Raw genomic sequence first — 9,847 nt, 5'->3', positions numbered from 1 at the left:
CCGAGATTTCGGAGGCCCTCACCGCAAAGGAACGAGTCCACCACTTTCGTCACGGTGTGTGAAGTTTTATTTCGATCGGGTTTCTTATTGCTCGCTAGATCTTCTAGAGTTGTAAGCCCTAGAAATCGAATGCGTCAGAAAAAAATCTCTTGGTATCGCGCCTCATCGAGCGTGTCCGACATGTATTCGGTTTCCGGGAAACGATGATCTCGTACGATGTTCCCGAAAACGTTTCCAAAATGACGATGCCATCAGTTTACAGGCAAATAGTGAGCAAGTCGGTCTGATTAGTAATCTTTCTCACATTTATGATTTTTTTTTCTTCTATCCAAAGTTAAAGCTTTTCCCGTTTTACCCCCTAATTGCATCATCCTCTCTAGCGCGCTAAAGAAAGTTCTAATAACTCAGCGCCTCATCAAGAGTGAAACATGTTTATCGTTAATCAATGGGCCATCTTTTACGATCACATTCAACACCTAATTTGCATGTGCATGTTGAATTTCTAGCGTTTGTTCTTTTATTTTTGCAATAAAAGCGCACAACCACCGGCTGACCGTGATTAGCACTTTGGGGGCCGCCGAAAAATGTGCGGCGCCCGACAGCAATTTGCGTGGCTCCATGCAAGGGTGGTTTGTTATAAAATGTTTCCTTCGTTTGTATTGAATTGTTCTTATATGGTTCTTGGATTTTTTTTTCTTTGCCAAAGGAATGCCTAGATGATGTTTGGATTAGGTAAATCTTTATGGCTGTGTATCGGATTGTTTAGCGTGTTAAATAAGTTTCCTTTAGGAAAATTATTTGCCTGTTGCTCATTTTATACTCTGTAATTGTATAATCCGGTTGCACTCAATTGGTTGATGATCAGTTTATTAGCCAAAGCGATAAGTGTCCTTCGATGCATCGGCAACCGCTTTTTGAAGTTGAGCTTCCTAGCGTTAGTAGGGTGGATTTCACCAATCGATAAACATTACGAAACACACGTCCATCTGCGGTGCCATCACAAAACACCGTACCTGCGTCATCGCAGCTTGTCCTTGTGCTTGGAAATATAAAAATCTCTAGCAATCCAACCAGAGAGAGAAAAAAACAAGCTAAACTAAAAACCACTCGATAGCAAACAAACTAAACCAACCTAACTTCACCGAATTTCCCACACGGCTCCTAAGCCGCGAGCCACCAGATGGACGAAACGCTTTTATCAGCATCTTATGACCCCATTAGCCCGCTCGGTTCAGGCGTGGAACAGTTTTCGAACGCTCCGATATCGCCATATATCGTCCGAAAAAGCGGGCCCGAAACGTTCGCCCGGTCAATTGTTGGACGGTGTCGGACGCGCCGTGGTCGGGTTAACTGCCCGGTGCAGGTATTGGCCCGGTGCGGCAGGTGTGTGTGCGCGCCAGTCCTTGCGCCGTAAAGAAAGTCCTCCAACCGAGCCGATCGATCGGCCTCGATCGCGGACCAGGACCAGGTGCCGGGCCGCCAGCGGTGGAGCGACGCGGGCCGACTAGAAAAGATGGCACTAGCCATGTCCAAAACAGTGAAATAAATATAAAACACAGGGACCCACTGGTGCTGCTGGCCAAACGCCAAACCTGTTCGTGAGCCGACGAACGTCTACGTGCTACGTGTTTCGTTTTATGCGTCGCTTGCGTCTTTTGCGTCGCTTGCGCAACTCCAGGGCCCCGCGCGTCAACCGCTCCGAAAACCGACCGGTGATGATCGGTTTCGAAATTTTCGGGATAGCCGCTATCAATTTTCAACATTCCTAAACCGTCTCGCGCGTAGAAGGGTTTTTTTCTCTCTCCCTCTCCCAGTCTTCTTCTTCCTCTTCTTCTCCTTCATCCCTCGCCCTTCTTGCGGTCCGCCCCTCGGTGGATTCCTTTTCCAGGTGCTGCGACGTCCTTCGTCTACGCGTTCGCAGCGTTCGTCGCGACGAACGTTGGGGAAGAAATTTTAATTGACACCGTGTCCACTTAAGGCAACCATTCGGCCCTCCAGTGCTGATCGCGAGGCTCGATCGAACCAAAACTTGCGCTTGGGTGATGCTCCTTAACTGGTATTTAGAACATTCTTCTCCCCCGTATAGGACCTCCGGTAGTTTTCTGGAGCAAAAACTCAAGGAAGCTCAAAGACAAGAAGTTTGAAAATTTTGAGGGATCAAACATGTAAGAACTACAATTTGGGCGAACCATTTTTGCTATGACGATCACCGAAGGAACTCTACGACCTGAAGGTGGATCAGTTACAAAGCCTCGCCTGTATCTTAAGCTCGACTAGAACAACCAAAGAGGCACAAGAATCAAATGGGAACCCAAAATTTTAACAAAAAAAATCTTAAAAATGTCATCCCATAACCGGAACCGTGCCGCGATGTTTGGTAACCAAAGGGAATGGGAATAGGTCGTGCTTAAAATGAAAAAAAAACCAACACGAAGGAGGGCCAAGAGTGAAAAAAAAACAGCTAAAATGAACATCGGCAGCAATAGCACGGACAAAAATACAACCTGATCAACTGGTTACACCCAAGCCTATCCGAAAATTTATGACCATATTTCGTTGTTTCGTTGCTCCGGTCGTGCCTTTGAAGATGGGATGCCCGCGCGCTGGCATGCGCGTCTAGCGAGCTTTGTTCCAGTGAGAAGCGGGGGAAGTGAGCAGAACAGGGAACGAGACGGGGCCTGCAAACAGGGCCGCTAAGAATCCTACCGAGCAAGGCCCTGAGAAGAGCTCAAAGAAGCCCGGGAACAGGTGGTAGAAACGATCGTCACTAGAGTGAAGGTGAGTTAGAGGGATTAACCTCGAATAGTTGGAGTGTTCAATCCGCTGGCGAGTAAATTGAACACATTCAAATCCGCGCATTTCAGTTTCCGTTACTAAAGTTTACAACATTGACAAGGAATACAATTCTCTCCATCAACTTCTCGATGAAGCAACTATCAAACCTCTTTAGGGTCTTTCATTATCACCTCGTCGGTTCTTTTATGATTCCGTGATTTCAAACATTCGATCGTGATTGTTTATACACTCGAAATCAATTCAACAGGTAAATGACTTACTCCCGGATCGGCCGCGGGGGAAATAACTATAAATTTCATATATTGCCAGCGATAGTAAAAACGCAATTACAGTCCTCCGCAATTGAGCCACGTCGTAAAACGCGCGCCTACAACCAACATTGTGAACGGGACGCCAACAACATGCTTCCCTACAAATGCAAAAGACCATCTTACCCCGTTCCAAGAACGGTTCCCTTCTCTTAACCATTGTCTTCTGCATACCGTTTTTATCCCATGAGCACTGTTTTACGGGCATCTTTAATTTTGTTGTTTCGTTTGCCCGTGCAGCGTTTGATAGTCGTAAAATTATTGTGACAAAATATTTGTTACACCTCCCCGCCGTCCCGTCTCGCCCGACGGGCTCTGGCTCAGGTGTGCGACGAAGACGCGAACGCGACGGCCAGCACCGTAACCGATATGGCCGGCCGGTTGGCACGGGTCGATTCTTCGGGGCCCCGCAATTAATACCGCCAGTTTATTGCTCATTAACGGGACGATATCAAGCTGGCTGTTTTCTGGGCTTATTTTATGGACCTCTGGCGGCTCCGGTACCGGTCCTGCTCTTTCGCTTCCTCCTCCTCCTCCTAAACCAGGCTAGGCGTTTATTTTTGCTGCATAGTTTTCATTTTAGTGTTGCTTTTTTTCTATCATTTGATTTCCTCCTTTTTTATCTAGCGTCACCGCAGTATATTTCATTTCCCGGGTTTACGCATTCCGTACCGGTCTCGGAATGTGTTGAGCTTTGTGTTTCTTTTATTTCTTTCGAGACCGTAATTTCCTTGCTTAGAAAGAAGAATAATAAGAAACATTCACCAAAATAATAACAAAAAAGAAAGCGCGACCGGAAAACGTACCGTGATGATGTGCAATTCTTTTGTGCCCAGAGGTAGAAAAATCAGTTTATCTGAAATAGTTCCATATCTGCACCGGTTCGAGGATGATTGAGAACCATGGCATTCGATAAACTTAGAAATTCAATCCTAAAAAAAGTAAAATTTATAGGGTAAACCATTTTCCACTAATGTCAACCCCGAGTTGAACAATGAAAGTTTCGCGACAGGAACTCCCGCTCCATTAATGAACTGCTTTTCTTCTTGAAAGCGTCTGTGCGAGCGATACACATTTTTTCAGCGTTTTAATTTATTGCATCATTAATTTGCTGCCAGCCGCGGGTGTGTGGAACGCTTTTCCGAAGCGCCAAATAATTGTCGTGCGCGTTGAATCTTCGTGACGCTCAAGCGATGTATGCTTTTTCCTCTCTTCATTTATCTTCACCCTCTAGTTTACGGTGCCCCGGAAGCCAAGTGTTAAAGTTATCACGATTCGCAGACCCGGGTCGGAGCAGCGAAACTTCTGTCGCTGTTCTGTCGAGGCCATTTCGTGCCCTGGAGTAGCCGCTCGAACCGTGGCCCAAAAACTGTTCCTACCTTCGAGCATTCATGGACGGTGCCACACGGTCCAATGGCCGGGATCGTGGCCCTTGCTAGCCGTGCCCGACCGCATCGATTCCAATCGAAAACATGAACCTGCGATTCACACTCGCTCGATTCCGGCGAATTGATTAAGACATAAGCGCTGGTAATAGCGTTAAATTTCAATGTCACTCATGCTGCTGGACGCTGGGATTCGGTGGACTTATCTGTGTTTTACCTTGATTTTCTTTTCACTAGGTTCTTGTGGGTCTTTGTACCCGCCGAAAGACGTGCATCTTGCACATTAACGAACGTGAACACGATTTTACACGTTTTTTAAAGTAGGTGTGGGGAAAAAACTGTAGGAAAAATTCAATTTAAAAAAAATGGTAGAAAATGACAAAAATATCCTTTTTTGAGATGTAAACTTCATAGATAACGCTTGGTTTATCCTACGAAAGACGATACACATTAAATTGTCGGTAGTGTATTATTTAAAGTAATGTGCAGAAATTTGTCGTTGAATAACATTAGCTGTTTTGAAACGATTAAAAAATACATGAATATGGTAACACAGACAACCCTAACCGAAATAAACTAAACTTTGAATAAAAAAAGGCCAGTTTTCTTCGAGCTATTTTTAACTTACAAAAAAGACTATAACCTCGCATAAAAAGCGAAAACAGTTTCTCCCAAGCAAAACCGAAAGTACATAGCATCAACATAATCGGCAGCAATCAACAGCAACCGTGCCGACTGATGCTCCAAAGGAATCTCTTCCTAATCCCACTTATCTTCACACCAGAACGAAGAAAGGAGATACTAAAACAAAAAAACAACCGGACAAAAATGCTCCACCAAACTGGATTAAAACGCGCTTCAAGCTTTCCTTCGTCTCGGCAATGGCCCAAGCAAACATCCTTAATCCAAGCACTTGCTTGCGTCTTTTCTCCGACCAAATCACCACCCAAAGCCGGGCCCGTTACCGTAAGCAGCAATCTATACTTTGTTTTCCGCTTCTTTTCGACACCGGATTTGTGTGGTTTAATTTTTCTGCGGTTAGCGGTCACCCTCACCACCACCAATATGGCGCCCGACTGACCGGATTGTGGCCACATACGGCAGGCCAGCGGAAAGAACGTCATCCGTTTCGTTTCGGCGCAATAATGGCACATTCCGCGGGCAGGGACACGAAGGCCTACCCACGCCCACGGACTCCGGGACTCGGACTCGTCAGCTCGTCTTGCGTGCGAATTACTCTCCGCGCGGTTTATCTTCCCGTTTTGCTCCGACTTTTCGGGGGTTTCGTTCGAGCGCCGAGTGGAGGACTTTCGGAACACGCCAACGCACACGCGGGAGAGCGCTTCCGGAAGAGATCTCATAACGAACGATGGTATAAAGATTTTAAAGCCTCGATTAAGACGTTCTCAGATGCGCCTCGTTGTGTTCTTCAATTTATTCTACATCACGGGACGCGTCCCGCTACTCTTCCCAATTCGCTCCATCCGTGCCTTGCTCTGTGCCGCTCGACCGGGGGTCTGTTCATTTCCAAAACAAACATAAGGATTTCGCTGGAATATCCGGAATCCGGAATGGCGCCCGCAATTGGAATGGAACTAATACGGAAATGCCTTCCTTCTAGCAGAAAAATATGAAATTCCTTATTTTTTCGACGGGTTCAACAGTTCAGTATTCTATGCTGAATTTTTGAGATATTGGAATAAGGCACTCTCACTTTGAAATATTGAAATGATATATAAGACATAAGGTTTTTATGCGATTTTTCATAAATAATTTCAATAACTTACCAATTATGAACGTAAAGTTTTACTTTCTTTTGAAGCTCTTGTAGTTTTGCGGTTATGAGTCATAAGTTCTGAAGGTTCCTTAGTGGTATCTCCCAAATCGACGTTAAAACAGTGATGTTCTTCTTTTTTGAATGTCGTCTTCCACAGTTGCACACAATGTCCACGCGTTTGTCGAACTGACTGTTTGTCCTTGTAGTCCCGAGCATGTGCGGAGTGCGCCTTTCCTACGATTTTCCCCAAGTTCACACCGTAACCTCCGACGCAGACACTCGTCCTCGCCAGTGCGTGGTTAATCGCAACGGTCATCGCGCCATCTCGCACGTTACCACGTACCAAACGGTCGGATTTCGCCGAGTGGACGCCACGATCCAAAACGGAAGCACTGTTCTAGCGCACTGTTCCTTCACGTTCCGCCAGTTCTAGCCGACCGTAGCATCCTGGCCACCGTCCCACCAGCGGTAAAAGATGGCTGATGCTGATGCTGCTGATACAAGGGAAGCCAGCTGGGAAAAAGAAAAGAAAAAAAACTACTCCCATCCTTAACGCACCCTGTCCTACGGTGCTTCTTGTGCTCCCCAAAAACGTCCGCGAACCTCGACAACAATGCGAAGCATTAGTCAAGCGACGACAAACCGATTGAAATAGAGGTCCGAAGAGGGGTCTGCCTGGGAGGGAGGGAAAATCAAGGGAGGGGTAAAAAATCCACTGGCGAAAATTGAAATGCGAAACACAGGAATCTGCGATGGCACGTCGCCGTCGTCGTCGTCGACGGTGGCAGGAACGTTCCTTTTGGCTCGCGAACTTTTGCGAATGATGAACTTCCCGCACAGTACCGCATGGTCACCGTACCGGGTCGGGGGGAGAGGGTGTATGACGCAGAGGGGGCGACGCTACATCCAGATATGATTCGAAGACATCGACACAAAAGACAAAGGCATAGTGCGAAAGAAGGGAAAAACAGCGACAAAGACGATGGATTGGTGGGCAAACGAGCGACACAACTTTCTGCTAGATTTGCAACTAACCGTTGCGTTTCCGCTGACTGTTGGTTCCTTACACAACTGTGTCGAGCTTCGGTGCTTCTGTTTTCTCCTGCTTAAGATTCTATTGCTCCCAGAAACGCCCGCTTATTGCTTTACGAACTCGTTCATTTGTTGGAGTCCCTAGGAAATGCGCGGGGAAAGAACATGCAAGCTGTAACCAAGTTTTCCTGGTACCTTTTACCCAAATGTACAACATAAGACGACTCCAACTCCAATGCAGGAGCATTCGGATCCTAATGACGGAAACGCGCCAAAACAATCCACCAAACGCAGCTAGAAGGGAAATAAAAAGTGAAACGGTAACGTTCTTGACGGCGAAACCCATCCATTGCTTACAAGAAACACACTTTGGGTTGGTGGAGGTTGGGTTGCAGAAGGGGGTGGACGAAGGACAGAAAACAACCGAATAAAAACTCACCCAACGACCCTCCACGGGGTGGTCTTTCCGCTGAAAATGGCTGCCCATCATCGTCCGGGGATGTCGCGAGGAACGCTTGGATCCTTCGCAGCAGGACACGGCGCTCGGGAAAATGGTGAGCACACCAACACCAACAATCCGGGCGCGTGTATTTACTGCGCGCGTACTCCATCCGAAACACTCACCACGTTAGCTACCTATCACCATGGAAACGTCCAAAAACAGCGGTGGAAAACGGCGTACGGTAACTCCCAGCCTGACTCGAACAGCACGAACAACGACGGTAACGAACAGGAAAAGCGCGAAAATTCTGGCAGGAGCAAAAAAGGAAAGACCCTCAGGATAAACCAGCGAACCTTTCCCCAACTCGAGGCTACCTTCCCACCCTCCGCAGGTTGTTAGTCCAACGACGCTGCGATATTGTTTTCAACCATTCTTCATACCTTCGGATGCGTCGGTGTGAGTTTTGGCACACTCGTGGGGGAAAATTGTATCCTCGTGCTCCACAAACCCCCCGTACGACGGGAAGCGGGGGGTGGACCACTCAATTTTATTAGTCTGCGTGACCAGACGCGAGCGAAAACGGTGTCCTAGTTCGGTTGCCGACTGCGAGTAGGCTCAGAATGGGGCTTTGGCAAACCCCTGTGTGTTGGTGGTCCATGTGGCGTAGATGATACCGTCCTTCGTTAAAGTAAAAAGAGGCTCTATTTCTGCTCCAATTGTAGCACAAAACCAACACAGCGAAACCGCCGAAGCAGACTGCAAAGAACGGCTTTTTCTACGCAGGAAAACTGGGAAAAAATGCCGGCTTGGAAAAAAAATCACACTCGCGCAAAACGTCAAAACCAGACGAAACACAAACCAAGTAAAACCAAAACGAAAGATGACAACTGTGAGGATAAAAACTACGATACGAAATGATGAACGTTGTGTGTTTCCAGCTTTTCTAGACTCGCATCCCGCAAAACCGCCAATGCCTGTGGATATGCTTTTCTCAAACCCCCCTCTACCCCATTTCCTTTGTCCCCCCATTTCAAACGCAAAAAGGATGTGGATTTTTTCATCATAAATATTTTAATAAAATTGGTTTTTCTTTTTCTTATTTCTTGCCATTTTTCTCGTATATAGTAATTACAATAGAATAATAATAACTCTAATAATTAATTACTTAGCTTAGTACTTGTATTTCCTTATCCTTTTTGGGTTTTCTTTTTTCTTGTGTACGTGTGTGTATTTTTTAATTCAGTTTTGCTTCAATGTTTTCTGTCACTATGTTTTGCAAGGGGTTTCTCTACTCGGTCACTTGTTTACTTGCGCTACTTTTTGGGGTATATCTTTTTTGAGTTTTGTTTCCGTTTCCCTCCCAAATGCCACGTGTTTCACCGCACCACAGCTTCTTTCGGGTCGCTTTTTCGCTCCCAAATCTCTTCTCGCTACTACGGTGTGCAGATGTAAGTGGTTTCCGAGTGCTGAGTTAACACGATAGCTTCTATCACACCATCCTATGCGTCTGCTCTAGCTTCCGTACACTCTACTATTACATGTAGTTACATGCCGTTCGTCCCTTCACTACGTTCCCTGTTATTCATTGCTTAAAAACGAACGCAGGTTTCATGGAGGATCACAAAAACTGAAATGAATCGGCTACGCAAAACAATTTGCACGAGGGTTTTCGTCAGACTTCCGTGTGTCCACTGTAGCTATTTTGTTTTACCTATCACTCACGTAGAACGTCTACACCGTAGAACTAAGGTCTGAGCAATCGAGCGTCCGTTCAATCTCAGCAATTTCGTATCACGTAACATTCGCTCGCAACCTCGGTGCCTACGTTAAAATGGGTCGAAGGCTGCCCGGGAAAGTACCTCCCGACATTCCAACCATTGGTCCTATGCTGGCCGAACCAATCGTTTCTCAATTGTTTCTTCCGGTTCGAGCAGGGATTCTCTTCGTTTCTTTCAATTATTTTTGATTTTCTCCCCCAATCCAACCCTATAGAAAAAAGTCTAACTTAATTTTGATTAAACGATCGGTTCCTAAGGAGCATAGAAGTAAGCATTATCGTATATCAGTTGCTGCTGTCCCGTTGAAGGGGGAGAAGGGTGAAATTGAA

The sequence above is a fragment of the Anopheles coustani genome, chromosome 2 (assembly GCF_943734705.1).
Source record: "Anopheles coustani chromosome 2, idAnoCousDA_361_x.2, whole genome shotgun sequence".
In the NCBI taxonomy this organism is placed as follows: domain Eukaryota; kingdom Metazoa; phylum Arthropoda; class Insecta; order Diptera; family Culicidae; genus Anopheles; species Anopheles coustani.
The sequence above is the reverse complement of the archived record's forward strand: the minus strand, read 5'-3'. Positions refer to the sequence as shown.